Here is a 19,379-nt window from a genome sequence, read left to right as displayed (position 1 = left end):
GAGGATCCCACGTGCCGCGGAGCGGCTGGGCCCGTGAGCCATGGCCGCTGAGGCTGCGCTCCGCAACGGGAGAGGACACAACAGTGAGAGGCCCGCGTACCGCAAAAAAAAACAAACAAACAAAAAAAAAACAACCCATTATCTTCTAATGCATTGTTTTGAATTTTGCCTTTTTAAAAGTTACTGACTTAAATCAAGTACCCAGGGATACAATGCCTGAAACTTGCATGTAGAGCACTTTAACTAATGCTTGCTGTGTACTTGGAGAATAAGCAATTTCCCTTCTGCTCGGTTAGAATGATGAGGTAATCTATTGTGCCTTTACACTTACACAGAGCCCCACAAGACTGAAGCTCGACGATTACATGGTCTTATAAGACCATAAAGTTCTACCACAGGAGTCGTATATGTATTAAAAAAAACACTTCAAATTGCCAACCATGCACTTCTTTCCATCACTGTGTGGCTCTCTTCTGCAATTCGCTTGCACCTTTGACTTTCAGAAATAATTTAAACCTGCATCAGTAGCTCTAAAAGCACGAATGCCAACCACCCTCATTCATCAGAAGTACAAGAGTGACAAGATTTAATTACTTAGAAACATCTTAGATATTTATTCCTAAAAACGAAACTTCAATTGGCCTTTCAATAAAATTTAACATCAGAAGGTAACATACAGATAAAGACCTTAAGTCTTCTATTTCATAAAACATCAATGTTAAGAGGTAATAAACTCAATTTAATTTTAAACACATAGTTACCATTCTCTAATATAAACATGGATGGTTTATTGAAATGAATTTTACCATTCTTTGCAGTGTTTTCTTTAACATTAATCGTTTTCACAATTTTGAAACAAGATTTTACTTTCTTGTCACTTTGTGTTCCGCATCAAATGCATAGTAGCCAGAATCTTTTACATTTGTGTTTCTCTGGCCTTCCAAATAAATTTGAAGTAAAGCCTTTTCTCTTTTTTTCTTAGTTAAATTCTTTTATATTTATTCTACTAAAGTATCAATCTCCCCATTTCTTGCCCTTTCATCTCCTATTCCTAAATGTGACATCTGCAACATTTTTTAAAACCAAAAGCCTGTGCATTTTATTGTTTAACTATTTTTGTACTTTTTTTTTTTCCATTTTTAAAATTGCCTACCCTTAAACAAGGTAGCAATACCTTCTTAGACAAGAATGTACGGATGTGTGTGTGTGAATCACTATGGGCACCAGATCATATTATTCAATTCTCTATTTAAAATGATACATGTTATGGGGACATATGTATATGTATAGCTGATTCACTTTGTTATAAAGCAGAAACTAACACACCATTGTAAAGCAATTATACTCCAATAAAGATGTTTTAAAAAAAAAATGATACATGTTTATGCTACACTTAACCAATAAAATCCAATTAATTCTTTTAAAAGCATTTAGTTATAATAGCTCTTGTGGACACTGCAAAAACTTCACATAACTATTTTTTAGTGAGGACAAATAACTTTTTATGCTTTTGGAAAGTGCAAATATGATGAGATTAAGACTGAATTTTATGTTTCTTTGTAATATTCTGAAATTTCCCCTAGGTGCACATTTATTCCCTTGCTTCCAAAGGTATGCCTGGTGATCTTTTCTACTATTGGAACCTATCTTACTAATCATTTCCTAGAAAATTTTCTTTTTAAAAAACCATTAAAAAATCTCATCTTATTGTCTAGAATTTAGTATCTTTTATTAAAGTTAATAAATCTTTCATGGGTATTATCAGTTTTTTGGAGCATAAAGGTGTGTTCATTAAAATGCAAACTTCTCTGAAACCCATGAACATTGTTTATGCCCATTTCTAAACAACTTTCTTTTTTCCCTTAGGTCAGAATAAGTTGAAATTTATGCTATTAACATCAAAATATAGACTATGGAAGCATATTTTTATCTGAAATTTGATTCAATGAACAGCTTACTGGAAAGAGTTCTATATTTGATTGATAGACATATATGAAACGTATGTATTTGTACATTTATGCAAAGTAAAATGGGGATTAAGTGGGGATTTGAAATGGTATTCTAAATATTTGAATTTTCAGAATACTTCACACAAAGGTGTTTTTTTTCAAATTACTGTTTTTATTTTGTATCAAGATTCATGTCCTTAACCTTTTTTACATTTTTTCTCACAAATGCTTTATTGTCATTTTCTAAGAAGAGCTCATGATTTTAATTTTTGAAACGTAGACAACTTGTAATTATGATTTTTGATATGTATAAATCATAGTCAAGACCACGGGTTTGTGGATAAGTTTTTGAAGTAAAGCAGAATTAAACTATTTGGCACTATTTTACATTGAAATGTAGACCTCACTATTTATACCAAACACACAAATGTAGATGCAGACAGAATAAATGTGTAAATATAATATTCCTTTATAGACTCCTAACATGGGGGATTCTTAAGTATATAACATTACATAAATAGATTAAAGTTGTAGTAACTATATGCTAACATAACTTTTGAAAATCAAAAAGGAGAAAACAACTATGCACGTGTACCACTGTATGTTACCAAAAGAATTTGAAGTTGGAAATTAAGACTGTCTTGGTCAGAACAGAATTCTTAACTTTCACTGTTAAGATCTCCCATGTCCTTACTACTAGAGAAGGTCTGAACTAAATATGGCCAAAATATAAGGGAGGCAGATCAGATGATGGGCCACACAGAAGTTCTAAATTATTTACCCAGAAATTCAACAAATGAGCACCAGTAAAATGCCAAATGAGAGACTGAACTCCTAACACAAATGAAAATCTATAAGTTCCAAAATAAAATTTCTAAATAAGGTACCTTATTGTTAAATTGAAAATCAGCAAGGTGTATAATATTCCTATTTGACTGCAAGCCTGTAGTTTTTTCAATTTTCACTAGAATTTTATGCTTCATCATAAGAATTAATGGAAAATATTTAAATTAAGGTGAGTATAGCAATGCCATAATTATAGTAATGGTATTATAATATATGGTTCCCTGTAATGTAAAAATGTTATATTTTATTGACCATATACAGTTTATATATATATGTATATACTTTATAGCCTACTAACCCAGGTTAAATTCAGATCTCCTCATTTGAGTATGTACTCTAGCCTAGCCAATTTTATTTTCTCATAAATGATAAGCAGTACAGTTGTATCAGTGGGAGGGTAGTTAACATTAAATATTGTGGATAATGGTTTACTTTTGAGTTTTATAAAACAAACTGATAAATTGGAGAAAATAACATTTCAACATGTAAGATTTATGAATTTTTATAATACTTTGACTGCTGACTTGGATATGAGCAAAAATGTAAATTTTAAAGTGTCAGAGTCTAAAATCAATCTAACATGCAACCTCCTAGGAGAGTTAAGCAGTGAGTTTTTGTTTTCCCTAAACTGTCATATTCTTTAAATCTGGATTAAAGAGAAAGAGAAAAAGAATGAAAGATTGAGAATAAGCAAATGGAAGTGAGATTTATTTTGTAGCTCTTAATAAATCTGTTTGATAAAAGCTTTATGACTTGGCAAATATTAAGTCTTTACTTTCATTCTGGAGACAAAACTTAGATTGAAATTTTCAGTTTTAAGTATTTTGGGAAAAAATCCTGAGAAAGAGAGAAAGCTATATTAGTCATTTTATAAATAGAACGATGACATAAGATAAATAGATGAATAGCGGTATTTTAGGAAGAATTGTTAGGTAGAACTATTAGAATATTATTTGTTCTGTGAGTAAGGGTGTGTGTGTGTGTATTTATATGCATATTATATATATGCACATGCATAAGATTTCAGTGGGTTAAACATCAAAGTAGTTTGTTTGTCTGTATCTTTTTCTCACTCATCCTACAAACCCATAGCTTATCAATGGTGGAATCCAAGTGTGGAAGAGGGGGTAGTGTCTGTAGTATTTGCTCATTCAACCAGGGATGTAGACTGATGGAGGTTCCTTCTATGTGGTTCTGCCCATCTGATCCTGGGGCAGGAAGAGAGTTCCAGAGAGTCTAATTCTGGCAATTTTAAATCCACCAGGTTGAAAGTCACAAATATCACTTCCACCATAACCCATTGGATAGCACTAGCCATGTCACGCTACCCTGTTGCAGGTGGGAAAAGATGTGTAATTCTCCTACGTGTCTGAAAGAGAGATTCAGATACAGTTGAGCAACGCAGTCTGTACTAATCCTTGTCATATAGCACACCACAATGAGGAAGGTGTATTGGTAGAACGACGGTTTTTAATTTCATTAAAAAAGAAAAACATTAAACTAGACAGTAATGGCTTCTCTTTTAATAATAATTTATGTAGAATAACACAAGAGGAACAACCTAATAAAAGACAGACAGTCAGGAATGCTTTGGAATGATCTGTAGAACAAGGTTCCATGGAGAAGACTGTTCTGAATGGAGCAGAAGGCTGGTTTTGATCAAGAGCAGAGAAAAGGTTGGCCACATACTGAAATTCTTGAAAGGCAGAACGAATATTATGATTACGCTACTATGTGACATAGAGTCTTTGTCCCTAGTTCTTAATGTTTACTATATATAATTTATACTATATATAGTCTGTTACAATACCATAATACACTAAAATACACGAACTCCAATTACTCAACAGCCTTGTCTTTATTTTTATATTCTGATTTTCTTATATTTGCTGTATAAATTAATGCTAGTTACACAATTATATCGTCATAATTTAGGCCTTTGTATACATATTTTCAGACTTTTTTAGAATACTTAAAAATAGAGATCACTTCTAACCTCAGCCATCCTTTTTGAGAGAGATAGGAAGAATATACTTGGGCTTCTCTGGTGGCGCAGTGGTTGAGAATCTGCCTGCCGATGCAGGGGACACGGGTTCGTGCCCCGGTCCGGGAAGATCCCACATGCCGCAGAGCGGCTGGGCCCGTGAGCCATGGCCACTGAGCCTGCGCGTCCGGAGCCTGTGCTCCACAACGGGAGAGACCACAACAGTGGGAGGCCCACGTACCGCAAAAAAAAAAAAAAAAAAAAAGAATATACTTAATGCCCTATGAGTAAAACATACTTAATCCCAGATATGTATAGTAAATTCTACTCATTCATAAGAATTGGCTTTATGGTAGCAAAGGAATGTTTTGTTTTTATTATCGTATGTATAGTAAACTTAACTGAACTTGAAAGATTGAAACCCTATGAACTCTAAAATATATTAATTTATTACACAAAAGGAGACTGTAAATTAGTAACTTAATGATCTTTAAAGTAAATATGCTTTCATATTCAAATTTTCAGATTCACAATCTATTCATTAAAATATTAAAATGTATCTCAAAACTAGCAACAAAAATTCATGTTCCCAAGCTACTTACTATGATACCATAATGACCCTGACCAAAGAGCTATGAAAAGAAACTAATCAATATAAATATTTCTAACTTACTTAATTTGGATTAAAATTTAATTCTATAATTCATTAATATTTATTGAAACATTGATTTTTCTTAACTCGATGAATGAAAAAAAAGTATATATGTACACAATTCCATATTAAGAACTTCAGTAGATGACAATATTTTCATTAGACTTAGAGAAAAATAATTTATACAAAAATAATACATTTTCTTAGGAAAATAAAACCTGCTGATATACAAAATAGATTTTAGTTTAACATTAATCTAGGAGTAGTCTAATTAATTTATATGTTTTTAAAATTTTCATAATAGTCCTTTGTGACAAGTATGATATGTATTAGATTAGTCTTACAAATGGCAACTTTGTCATATTTTGCTAAAGGTCTGTTTAAATATTCACTGACAGGGCTTCCCTACTGGCACAGTGGTTAAGAATCCGCCTGCCAATGCAGGGAACACAGGTTCGAACCCTGGTCCGGGAAGATCTCACATGCCGCAGAGCGACTAAGCCTATGCGTCACAACTACTGAGCCTGTGCTCTAGAGACCGCGAGCCACAACTACTGAGCCCGCACACCACAACTACTGAAGCCCGTGTGCCTAGAGCCCGTGCTCTGTAACAAGAGAAGCCACTGCAACAAGAAGTCTGCGTACTGCGACAAAGAGTATCCTCCGCTCGCCACAACTAGAGAAAGCCCGCGTGCAGCAATGAAGACCCAACTCAGCCAAAAATAGTAAAAAAAAGAAAATTCACTGACATATCACCAACTTTCCTTCTATAATTTTATATTTTAATTCTTATCCCTTAATTTTTAATTTTTGGTACCATTCTCAAAGGCTATCTAATGTACTCAATATACTGTATAACTTCTTCCTTGACTTTTTCTACTTTGGAAAATCTTTCAATAATGTACAAAAACAACCCACAGGATCCTTTTGAAAATAACAAATGTTAGACAATAAATTGAATAAATTTGGACACCTATGACAAGATTTTAACAGGACTTGGGTTAAAAAAACAAGATGTCATGGAAGTGAAATACTAATAAACAAATACGATCACTGACTTTACTGAAACCAAAATAAATAAAAAGCATTCTGCATCAAAATGATTATAAACGTAACACTTGTATGATCTTTTAAATTATAGATGGTTACCATTCAATTACACCAATTACACTTGTGGGAACCTCCTTTCCCTCAAACATTTTTAGAAATCCTTATCTTGAATTACATTTTAAATTGATGACAAATATTTTGGCCCTTTCATGAGGTATTTTATTTTTCAAATAGCTGTAACTCCTTTAGAATTAAGTGTGATGAAAAAGTCTAGCTGTTTTATTATTTATTTGTTCTATTTTAAAATATGGTAATTATTTCATTTTTTTCCTAGAACTGGAACACTGGTATTGAATGTAATAGGAGTTGGAATTGGTAGCAGGAAGGTAATAGGAGTTGGTAATAGGAATACAAAAAGGAGCTGTAAAGTCAAAATACCAAAAATAACTAAAACGTATATGCAAAATTTTTGAATAAAACTTGTTCACATTTAGAAAAAGAAAAAACATTTTTATATTAAAAAGACATTTTTTAAAAAATTTGAGACTACAGAAACTTCAAATAATAACGACAAATAAAATACAGGGGATAATTGATTTTTTTCCATTAATTCTACTAGAAATGGGAAAACATCAGATATATTTATTGAAAAATGATTGTAAACAGTTTTTCTTGTTATTTATTTGTGGGTTTGTTTGTTTGTTTGTTTTTTCAGCTTTGGGGTAGAGCTGATAACTGAAGAGGATGAAGGAATTAAATTATTCTGGAATGAGGATGTTTTTCTATGAGTCAAAGAAGCCCTGTGATTTACTAAAGATGAAGATTAAATAAAGAAGCCATCTTCAGTTTGAAAGAGACCATCCCCATACAATCATTTCTTTCAAAAATAAGTCTTCCACTACTTGTGTAATTCTCCTGGGGACATAAGCTCTGTACGCAATAATTATTGCTGATGTATTTTTTATATGATGGGTAGTGATTACCAAGAAAGTACAAGAACAACAACTGGTCTTCACAGACCTGGAAGGATAGTAATGGGCTATTTCCTCAGTCATGCTCCAGTCTGGATTAATGTAAGGTACCAAAGGGCCCCATGTTCATGGGCGCCTACCATGAACTTCCTCATAGCTTCCAGTTGCTATCATTTGCAAGACACAATTAAAAACAAAACGATTTTTATGTAAGACTGAAACAATTAGCAAGGCCTGCCGTATTTTTTAAGTATCATGTATTATTCATTAGGTTAAAACTGTATATGACTTGATCTGCTCTAATGACAAAAATATCGACTAAATTCCATCTCAATACAAGCATAACTCATAGCCCCATACTTTAAAAGTCCGATCTTTGTATCTGAGACAAAACAGTTTTGAAATATCTAGCCCATTTAAAATAGTTCTCTTTTAATAACTGGATCTTAGAAATATCTTTTAAATGCCTCTTTATCTCTAGGGAGAAATCTGAGTAAGATCTTATCCATGAAGCAAAATGCCAGATGATTAAAAAATTCTCATCTCAAATTCCAGACCTCTATTTTCTCTCCAATTGTCAATCCCTTTTTAATTTTCTGCCAACAGTACTGTCAGTCTGTTTTGGAAGCTATTCTAATTTAATATTTCATTATCTCTCTTCTTCAGCCTTTGAATGGCCTGTCACTTGTTATAGCCATCATAAAGAGCTAGACAAGTACACTTCTGATCTCCAGCTATCAATTTATAGAGGCATTGAATTGTGCACACATTCTTTTTGATGTCTTCCCTCTATGTTCCCTTTTTAATTTCTTTTTAAAAACAAAGAAACGATGAATTTTTATTTGTATTCCCCCTCTAAACAATTTTTTTTAAGTATAGCAATAACTGGACCTTTAACAAACCCCTGAATATTCTTGTTCGGTAACAGACTTAAAAAATTGACAGAATATTTTTTCACAACTCCTAATAAAATATGAAAAATGAATAGAAATTAAAGAAGTTTAATAAACATGTTATACAATATCTGAGGGCCCCCCTCCTTAGAAAGGAAACTGAGAAATATATTTCATCTCTGAGAAGTTACGGAAAGATCCGTGATTTTCATTAGTGAGTTATATATACACTAGACAGAGGGGTGGGACCTAGGTGACCTACATATGGGCATTAATCTTAGATAAGAAACACCAATGCAATATCAAGAGTAACCATATATGTTGACAGATATTCTTAAAAAACTTTTCTAAGTCCTCTGGACTCACTGAATACTCTTCGTGAGGCTCCTAAGAACAAAAGACTTTCCAGTGGTTCTTTCTTATACATTTGGCCAAATATGCAACAATATGGGATAAACTTTGCAATGAAATACAGTACAAGACATCCTATAAAACATTAAGAATGATGCGACATTTTATGCCCAAATTTTGTCCGATTTGGTAGCATCTGCTAAGGCTGGCACGCAGCATGAAGGATGCACTATTCTCCTATAGTACCTTAGGTAGTTCTGAGGAGACAAATCCAAAATGTCACCCAAGGCCATAGAAACAAGTAACAGAAAGTCTTCACATAGTATAGAGATGTGTGTCTGCTGGGTCAAAGGAACTACAGAAGAGGATAGTCCAGTAAGAAATTTCTAAATAACCCATAAAATCTCTCCCCAAGAGAAAAAGTTAGTTTAAATTATTTACAAGATAATTACATCTACCTAGCCCTGCCAAAGTCATCCAGCCAGATACCAACCATTTTCTGCCCTCCCTTGCCCTTAGCACTTCTACCTGGTGGGGGCAAAATACACACAGCTAGGAAGTACCCCATCCTTTTTGCCCCTTTTCCACTGTAGGCCTCCATTAGCCCTAATCTAGGGTGCAGGGGGGTGGGGGGACAGGGGTTAATACTAACTCAAATTTGGAATTGAGACTTCTTTTTATAGACTGTTTTTATGTCTAAAAGGGACCAAGGCCATTTTATTATTTGTCACCAAGAAAATCATCTTTATGCGGTCATTCATTGAAAAAATTTGAGTCTAAAAATAAAGTTAGATCCTTACAACAAACTGCATGTCACACTTGGACAAGGTGATTCACAGAGACAACAAAATGAGTTGTAAATTTTATCAAAAGTATTGTGCCCACTTGTCAATAATATAAAAATTTCTGGATAAAGTTATTATGTGAATTAAATGAAATACACATTTGTAGTATGTTAATGTTACATAGAGAAATATGAACAATTATCAGTAAAACAATTTAAATTTTATTTATTCCTAGCATAATTTCTCTGAGCTTTTAAAGATTAATGTATCCACGAATCTCCAAAAACGGAGCTATAAAACACATTTCCCAAGTTTATTTGGCCAGCAAACCATTATCCCACTTAAGAATCCTGACATAATTTTATTGCCTATACCAGAATTGAGAAAACATGGCATGTTCGAATGAACAGTTGTCAATAACATGGTAGTTGATACAGAAGACAGATACAACCACCATGATAGATGTCTATATACAAGAGATGAGTCGATCTTGCAGTAGAAGCTATCTCAAGAGCTAATTTACAACTTTATTTTCCATGAGATCTAGAGGTTTTTATAATCTTAAATATAACTGTGGTCTAAAATATCTCTCAAATTTCAAATAAGGGACTGGGATCCTTCACAGATTCAACCAGGGAAGAGTATTCTAAAGTATAATCACTTTGTAATGTACACAGGACAATGTTATCTGCACAGACTAGTAACAAAAAACTTGTCAGTGTGACTCTGGCACCATCTTGAACACAGGACACCATGATCAAATGACTGGACAATCAGTCAGGTTGTTACAATATTCTTCTGTCCTCTCTTAAAAAATAACAAACAAAACCATGCTTCAGTAACTATAAATTTCAGGCTCTACATCTGCAGAGCCTATGGACCCACGAATTTAGGGAACTAAAACTTAGGGAATGCTCCAAGAAAACAATCAATCTAATTATTATTGCTATATATGCCTAAAATTGCAAATTAAATGTCTCTCCAATTCAACTCTATTTATCTATTGAGTTGGTGAGCATTAACCGATTTCCACAGCACAACCACTGTAAGGGGAAGTACAGAAATTAAGATTCTAAATTAAAATGCAAAAAAGGGTCTTGCAAATCCAAATTTAAACAGCCAAATATTTCTAAACCATACATTTCAGTATAAAGCATGAAATATCCAACTTAACTTTTTCATAGCTCATTTTATATTTATTCTTTTAAACCTGAGTTTAAGCCTATACCAAGTTGTCTCTGGAAACAAATTTGTGTCTTAGCCAGCTCAGGTTGCCATAACAAAATACCACAGACCAGGTATTTTCTCATAGTTCTAGAGGCTGAGAAGTCCAAGATCAAGGTGAACAACAATTTGGTTCCTGGTGAGAGCACTCTTTCCTGTTTGCAGACAGCTGCCTTCCTGCTGTCTCCTCATACGGCCTTTCCTCTGTGTGTATGTGTACCTCTTCTTATAAAACCACCAATCCTACCAGATCAGGGCCCCATCCTAATGACCTCATTTAACCTTAATTGCCTCCTAAAGGCCCTATCCAAATATAATCAAGTCACACTGAGGGTTAAGGCTCCAACATGAGAATCCAGGTGGGACACAATTCAGTCCATAGCAGTTTACAAAACCCATAAAACTGTTGCTATTAATTGGTCTGTTATTCTATCATTCTGAATGAATTAAAGAACTAGTACCTGTAAGATCAGAAGAATACTGTATCTTTGGCATTTGGGTTTACTTGTGGTCAACATTTTCCTATCAGAAAATAAATACTATATTGTGATCTATGACATGAATGTATTCGAGAAACACCATCAGACAAGAGCAACGAAAAGAGGTGCAAACTTTCCCTCAGAAGTGGAACTGCTTCTCTTTGTCTCATACTTATTAAACATGATCAAATTACCCTATCCTAAAAATTTATAATTTGTACCTCAGGACTGTCCTCGATATCTTTTCGATATCTTTTCATGTTCGTACTATTTCATTGCTCTGCTCCTAATGAGGAGTGATGCTAATTAGTTATGCTAATCCTTTAAACACACACACACACACACACACACACACACACACACACACAAAGGATGATCATTTTGTTACAGAATTCATTTTATTTCTTAAAAGTGTCCTTTTCTAGCACTTATCAGATTTCTGGTGCCATGATTTAGAATCAAGGCTTTATAATTTAAATAGCATCTTAAAAGAAGAAAGAAAAGCTACTCTGTTAATATCATAACCATGATAACATTTTAAAGTCATTCACTTTTTAGTTATTAAACACACAACTCTATAGCATGGAATGATGCATCATCCAGAATTGCAAAAACTTTTTTTGGTAGATTATCTGGTTAAAAAAAATTAACACAAAACTTCAAAATGCACTAATGCTGAAAACATTTTATATTATTGTATCTTAAGCCAAATTCATATTTGTAATAAATAACAGCAAAGACAATAACTACTCTGAAAAAAATAAGTTAGAAGTAGTGGGATTTCTCAGCATCCTTAATCATCAGAGCAGTTTTTATTGTTGGTAGCAGTATTTTGATAAGATTTTAATTTAAAAAATGAGTGTAAAATTATTTTTTTCTATTTCTTTAATACTAAATCTATATGAGATGATGGATGTTCACTAAATCTATTGTGGCAATCATTTCATGATGTACATAAAAGTCAAATTATTATATTGTACACCTTAAAATTATACAGTGCTGTATGTCAATTATATCTCAATAAAACTGGAAAAAAATAGGTGAATGCTTAATTTGCATCAATTGATACAGAATATAAAAGCATTATTAGACATCTAAACTCAATTATTAAGTCAGTTATTTTGTTATCAGGCATTATTCTTTCATTGATGCTTCACTTGGCAAATGTTTTCTTTTTAATTTTTCAACATTATTCGTAAGGTGAAATTGGCCTATGGTTTTCTTTTTTTCCCCTTTTTTGTGTTATATCTTTCTTATAAAAGAAGTAATATGAGTTAATTAACTTTTCACATTTTCATGTGTTCTTGTAAAATTTTTAAAACTTAAAAGTATTTATTTGAAAATTTTATAGAAATGACTCAGCATGAGGTACTTTCTTTGGCCAGAAATATAAATATGTTTCCAATTTATTCTATGATTACTGACCTAACATTGAGTTGATTTGATTATTTATATTTTATAATAAACCATCCACTCTTCTTACACATTATAACACTTTATTGTAAAATTGTACAAAATGCTCTTTTATGATTTTAATCTCCATTTTATCTGGAGTTATACTTAATTTTAATATTTTTCTCTCATTTTCAACAGCCATGACAATTTTTTAAAGCTTGTGATTTTATTGCTAAAGTATACTTTAACACATTTGCTATTTTGAAAGTTTAAATTTGCTTATTTATCAAAGTTCAATTAAACATAATCATTAAATTCAGGCTATTGAGGTAAACGCGAAAACTCTACAATAAACGTTGTGAAAGATCTGGCATGCAGGAAAATCAGGGTAATTTCTAAAGGAGTTTGCTATCATCCCTTAGACAAACTGCTGCTACTTTTCATAGTGCCCTTGTATTTTATTTCACACAGCATCGGAACCCAGTGCAGAAAAAAGAAACGTATGATATTAAAGCTGCAAAAAAAATTAGCAGTAAACTATTCCAACATATTATCAATAATCTACACAATCGATAAAACATTATAATATTGGTGCTGACAAAGGTGGAGTTAGAAAGGCACTAATCCATTGAAGGTATGATCTAAATTGGTACTAACCTACAAGATCAAGGAAATTTATCAATAGTTTTGACCTTTTAATACCAGTTTTTGTATTTTATCTTAAGGTGATAATGAGAAATGCAGAGATCTATTTATTTACCATGATAAAATGGTAACAATCTAAATGTAAATTAGTTTGGAACATATAATATTAAAATATTATTCTCAAAAAGTGTTATTAAATATATGATAAAGCTTCCTGGCAAGTTAAAATGTCAGGTATAAACTTTGTAGTGTTTCAGTATTTGTATATTTGTTTAGTTTGGTATATACTTGCTATTAATATATTGAATGAACATACACACATGTATAGTATCAAGATTTTTTTCCTTCACACTAGTTTGTATTTCATAAAATCATCATGTGTTTCCTTTATAGTGAGAAAAAACCATTTTAATGTTGCATTTATGTGAAAAGCAATTTTAAAAATCGTAAGATGTTCAGCAGGAAAACATGCTATTTCAACCAAGATTCTGGTAAGTGGAACAACCCACTTAATATTTTTACTTCTAAGAAATAGAGCATGGCATTAACTCAAGATTATTTGTTTTGTATAAAAAACAACAGCTAAAACACTACAATGTACATACTGAGATGTAAATCCCAAACCAGAAGTCTATCACAGGAAATATGCCAGGCACGCCCAAAAAGGAGCTCAAGAATTTGCACCAATGTGTAAGGATTTAGGTAAACAGGAAAAATGAAGAAATTTCTCTGCATATTTTCCCTCTGTTTTCCTCTAGGTTTACTACCCCCTGTTCCTTGTATCACTGAATGATCAGAAGGAAACTAACTTGCATGAAATTCCTTTAACTTGAAAAGAAAATTTAAAAGTTGTAGAGAAAGACATAGAGACCCTTTTGATATTCTACTGAAATGTAGTTTGAATTGATTCACTACTTTTTAAAGATCTCAGTAATTTTATCTTAGCTCATTAGCTGTCAATTAAAAGTGCTTTTATAAAGTTTGAGGATTAAATTTTATGTCACAGTACTTTCAGATACTTAAGTCAACTGAACAGAATGTCTTCATCATATAAAATTAAAGGAAGAATCTAGACCTCAAAAATATACTAGAATTACACATTTTAATAGGAATACTTCCCTGGGCTACAACCTTGATCCAAGGCCCCATCATCCCCCCTCCGTTCTTGTCTTTTTGTCTGTTCTCAACAAAGTATCCAGTATCTACTTTTTAATGAAAGTAAGGCAGATTATGTAATTCCCCTTCAGAAAAACAAAGTCCCCTTCCACCTCTGTTATGGACTTAATGTTTGAGTTTTCACGAAATTCATATTTTGAAGGCCTAACTCCCAATGTGATGGTATTGGGAAATGGGGACTTTGGAAGGTAATTAGGCACAGATGAGGTCATGAGGGTAGCGCCTCAGTACTGGAATTAGTGTCCTGCCTTCATAATCGGATTGCTATCCATATAAAAAGAGGGGAAAATATCAGATTTCACTCTCTCTGCATGTGTACAAAGAAGAGGTCATGTGAGTACATAGCAAGATGGCAGCCATCTGCAAAACAGGAAGAGAGACTTCACCAGGAGTCAAATCTTCCCAAAACCTTAATCTTGGACTTCCCAGGGTCCAGAACTGTAAAACTAAATATCTGTTGTTTAAGCCACCCTGTCTATGGTATTTTGTTACAGCAGCCCAAATTGACTTAGACAATCTCAAAATAAAAATCAACTGTAATTATCCACAAGGCTGTACAAAAGGAGGCCTCGGCTGCTACCCTCCGCTGCTCCCTCAGCTCTGCCCACACAGTTTTCCTGTTCTTTATGCACCCACTATGCTCCGGGCTCAGGATCTTGGTACTTTCGGTTACCTCTGCCTGCAACCTTTTCACTCAATGATTTCATGACTCTCATGCTCACCAACTATAGACTTTTGCCACAATGCTGCCTTATCCACAAAGCCTTCCTTATCCACATATTTTGAAAATCAACTCCCCAACTCCTAACACAGGAACTACCTACAACCCTTCCCTATTTTATTTTTATCTCAAACATTTATTATGCTACAATATATCCCATTATTTTAATTGTTTATTTGTTTATTTTATGTGCTATTTCCATCAGAATGTAAGCTCCATGAGTACAGGGGCTTTTATCTATTTGTTCAGTGCTATATTCCCATTATAAACTTTTTTAAAACAGTAAATGTAAACTATTAGCACTCTCTAATTCAATATTGGCCATGCCTTGGAACAGATTAATTGCTTATGAAAGATGATCACATAATCAATCAGTAAAGGCCAAGCAGCTTTTTCCTCTATAATTTCTATACTAACATCATTTGAGGTACAGTAGCTATATTTTCTGTAATAAAACAAACGAACATTGAGAGAGGAAAGACAGGGGTAGGGGATTAAGGGATAGAAACTACTATTTATAGAATAAATAAGCTACAAGGATATATTATACAGCACAGGGAATACAGGCAATATTTTATAATAATTATAAATGGAGTATAACCTTTAAAAATTGTGACTCACTATACTGTACACTATACTGTATATAATACTGTATATTAACTATACCTCAATTTAAAAAATGATAAATTACAACACAGTATTATAGACAGTTCAATTTATAAAAAGCAAGTATTTTTGTTAAGGCATATGAGACCTCCAAGGATATTAATACAACTCCTGAAAATTCTCCTGTCTTCTTTCAGCAAAATCAATGTACCTTTGTGATAGAAGTATGTTCATTTTTAAATTTCTAAAATAGAAATTATAAATTGCCTTGCTTACAATACAAGGTAAGTGTAAGGACAAAAGTATCTAGTACCTGAAAGTTAGGCAAGTTGGGGTTCCTTATTATTTTCTCTTAGCATATTCTTATATAACTATAATAATTCTACAAATAAATATCAACATAAATTTCTAATGACAAATGACAAGAAAATTCTATGAACACATTCCATGAAGACATAACAAATTAATAAAGTTCTGTGATTAAAACAAATTAAGTCGGAATATTCAGCCATTTTTACTGAGTTCATTGCTCGTTTTTTTATACTCTTAAACAGATAAATTAGATCTGAAAATTAAGTGTGGTTTGGGTACCCTCTGAAATACCAACCAGTGAAATCCTCAAAAGTAGAAACTTTCAGATAGGATTTTAATTAAATATACTATCTGAAAACTTTAAATACATCATGGAGAAAAATAATCACATTTGAATTCAAGAGACTTTCGAAAGTAATCGCCTTTGTAAAATTAGAACACAAGGTATCTTATGAGAATTCAGAGACACAAACTGAGTAAAAGAAGAGGCTGTTTCCTTCAGTTACGCCTTCAATTAGAGTATGCTTTCCCATTTATTAAATTCAGAAACCTAGAACGATCCTGGATATTTGATATGTTCTGATGAGCTGCATGAAAAATGCCGGTAATTATTAACTTTTCAAGATCTTGTTGACATTTCTGATTTTACTCCTGTGTCATTTACCCACACAGCCAGTAACACAGGATATGAATTTTAAAGTGGCACAGGCCAGGCAAGGTCAGAGGCTTACTGATGAGATCTCAGCAAGGAAGGAGAAGCGAATATTAACATAAATGGGACTAAATAAATAATCCAAAGACAGAGCTTCTTTTCCTTTGTTTTTTTAAATTATGCCATATACCAAAGTGTCTTACAACTTCTGAAAACATCTATTTCAATATTTTATCTTATTGACTTTCAAAGTAATCAGAGTAATACTTTTTATTCTCTGAGACTATTAAAATCATCCTTTGTAAATATTCACAGTTTATTCTAAATTAGAAAGAAAAACATTTACACCAAGTTAAGACTCTTCTGTAGGATACTGAAAAAAAGATGTGTATACTACCTGACACCAATCTGAAAATAACATGTTCGGATTTACTTTATGTGCCATACTTTATGTCTGTTCCAGCATAAAGTAGATGAAGACTTTCATGAACGTGATTTCAATGAGAAAAAACAAAAGAGCAAAAGAAATAAGAAACTGAAGATTCTTATACAAAGTAAGTATCTTACTAACTCCTGTGGACAATCCTGGTTCCCAAGGAATATACCTGAGTCAAAATTAACTCTAAAGTAAAATATCAGAAATTTTATCTGAGGAGGAGCTTCAAGATGGTGGAGGAGTAGGACGTAGAGATCACCTTTGTCCCCACAAATACATCAAAAATACACCTACATGTGGAACAACTCCTACAGAACACCTACTGAACGCTGGCAGAAGACCTCAGACCTCCCAAAAGGAAAGAAACTCCCCACGTACCAGGGTAGGGGAAAAGAAAAAAGAAAAAACAGACAAAAGAATAGGGAAGGGACCTGCCCCAGTGGGAGGAAGCTGTGAGGAGGAAAGGTTTCCAAACACTAGAAGCCCCTTCGCGGGCGGAGACTGCGGGTGGCGGACGGGGGAGCTTCAGAGCCGCGGAGGAGAGCGCAGTAACAGGGGTGCGGAGGGCAAAGCGGAGAGATTCCCGCACAGAGATCGATGCCGACCAGCACTCACCAGCCCGAGAGGCTTGTCTGCTCACCCACGGGGGCGGGCGGGGGAGGGGAGCTGAGGCTCGGGCTTCGGTCGGATCCCAGGGAGAGGACTGGGGTTGGCGGCGTGAACACAGCCTGAACACGGCGTGAACACGGCTAGCCGGGAGGGAGTCCGGGAAAAGGTCTGGAGCTGCCGAAGAGACAAGAGACATTTTCTCACCTCTTTATTTCCTGGTGCGTGAGGAGAGGGGATTCAGAGCGCCGCTTAAAGGAGCTCCAGAGATGGGCGCGAGCCGCGGCGATCAGCGCGGACCCCAGAGACGGGCATGAGATGCTAAGGGCGCTGGTGCGCCACCAAGAAGCCTGTGTGCAAGCCCAGGTCACTCTCCACACCTCCCCTCCCGGGAGCCTGTGCAGCCCCCTCAGGCAACCTACACGCAGAGGTGGGGCCAAATCCAAAGCTGAACCCCGGGAGCTGTGCGAACAAAGAAGAGAAAAGGAAATCTCTCCCAGCAGCCTCAGGAGCAGCAGATTAAATCTCCACAATCAACATCTGTGGAATACCTGAATACACAACGAATCATCCCAAATTGAGGTGGTGGACTTTGGGAGCAACGAAATATATATATTTTTTCCCTTTTTCTCTTTTTGTGAGTGTGTATGTACATGCATCTGTGCGTGATTCTGTCTGTATAGCTTTGCTTTTACCATTTGTCCTAGGGTTCTGTCTGTCCGTTTTTTGTTGTTGTTGTTTTTTTCAGTATAGTTTTTAGCACTTGTTATCATTGGTGGATTTGTGTTTTGGTTTGGTTGCTCTCTTCTTTCTTTTTTTAAATTACCTTAAAAATTTTTTTAATAATTATTTTTTATTTTAATAACTATTTTACTTTATTTTATTGTCTTCTTTCTTACTGTCTTTTTCTTCTCCCTTTTATTCTGAGCCGTGTGGATGACAGGCTCTTGGTGCTCCAGCCAGGCATAAGGGCTGTCCCTCTGAGGTGGGAGAGCCAAGTTCAAGACACTGGTCCACAAGAGACCTCCCAAGTCCACGTAATATCAAATGGCAAAAATCTCCCAGAGATCTCCATCTCAACGCCAAGAACCAGCTCCACTCAACGACCAGCAAGCTACACTGCTGGACACCCGATGCTAACCAACTAGCAAGACAGGAACAGAACCCCATCCATTAGCAGACAGGCTGCCTAAAATCATAATAAGGCCACAGACACCCCAAAACACACCACCAGACATGGACCTGCCCACCAGAAAGATAAGATCCAGCCTCAATGCACCAGAATACAGGCACTAGTCCCCTCCACCAGGAAGCCTACACACACACTGAACCAACCTTAGCCACTGGGGACAGACACCAAAAACAACGGGAACGACGCACCTGCAGCCTGCAAAGAGGAAACACCAAACACAGTAAGCTAAGCAAAATGAGAAAAAAGAAAAACAAACAGCAGATGAAGGAGCAAGGCAAAAACCCACCAGACCTAACAAATGAAGAATAAATAGGCAGTCTACCTGAAAAAGAATTCAGAATAATGATAGTAAAGATGATCCAAAATCTTGGAAATAGAATAGACAAATTGCAAGAAACAGTTAACAAGGACCTAGAAGAAATAAAGAGGAAGCAAGCAACGATGAGCAACACAA

At 34.4% G+C, this 19,379-nt stretch overlaps 1 protein-coding gene across 8 annotated transcripts in view; it reads right to left on the bottom strand.

Annotated features, from left to right (window-relative positions):
* Positions 1-19,379, bottom strand: part of CACNA2D1 (calcium voltage-gated channel auxiliary subunit alpha2delta 1) — a 507,150-nt gene that overhangs the window by 159,123 nt on the left and 328,648 nt on the right. The gene's annotated exons all lie outside the window — the stretch shown is intronic.

The sequence above is a fragment of the Physeter macrocephalus genome, chromosome 5 (genome assembly GCF_002837175.3).
Source record: "Physeter macrocephalus isolate SW-GA chromosome 5, ASM283717v5, whole genome shotgun sequence".
NCBI lineage: Eukaryota > Metazoa > Chordata > Mammalia > Artiodactyla > Physeteridae > Physeter > Physeter macrocephalus.
The sequence above is the reverse complement of the archived record's forward strand: the minus strand, read 5'-3'. Positions and strand labels throughout refer to the sequence as shown.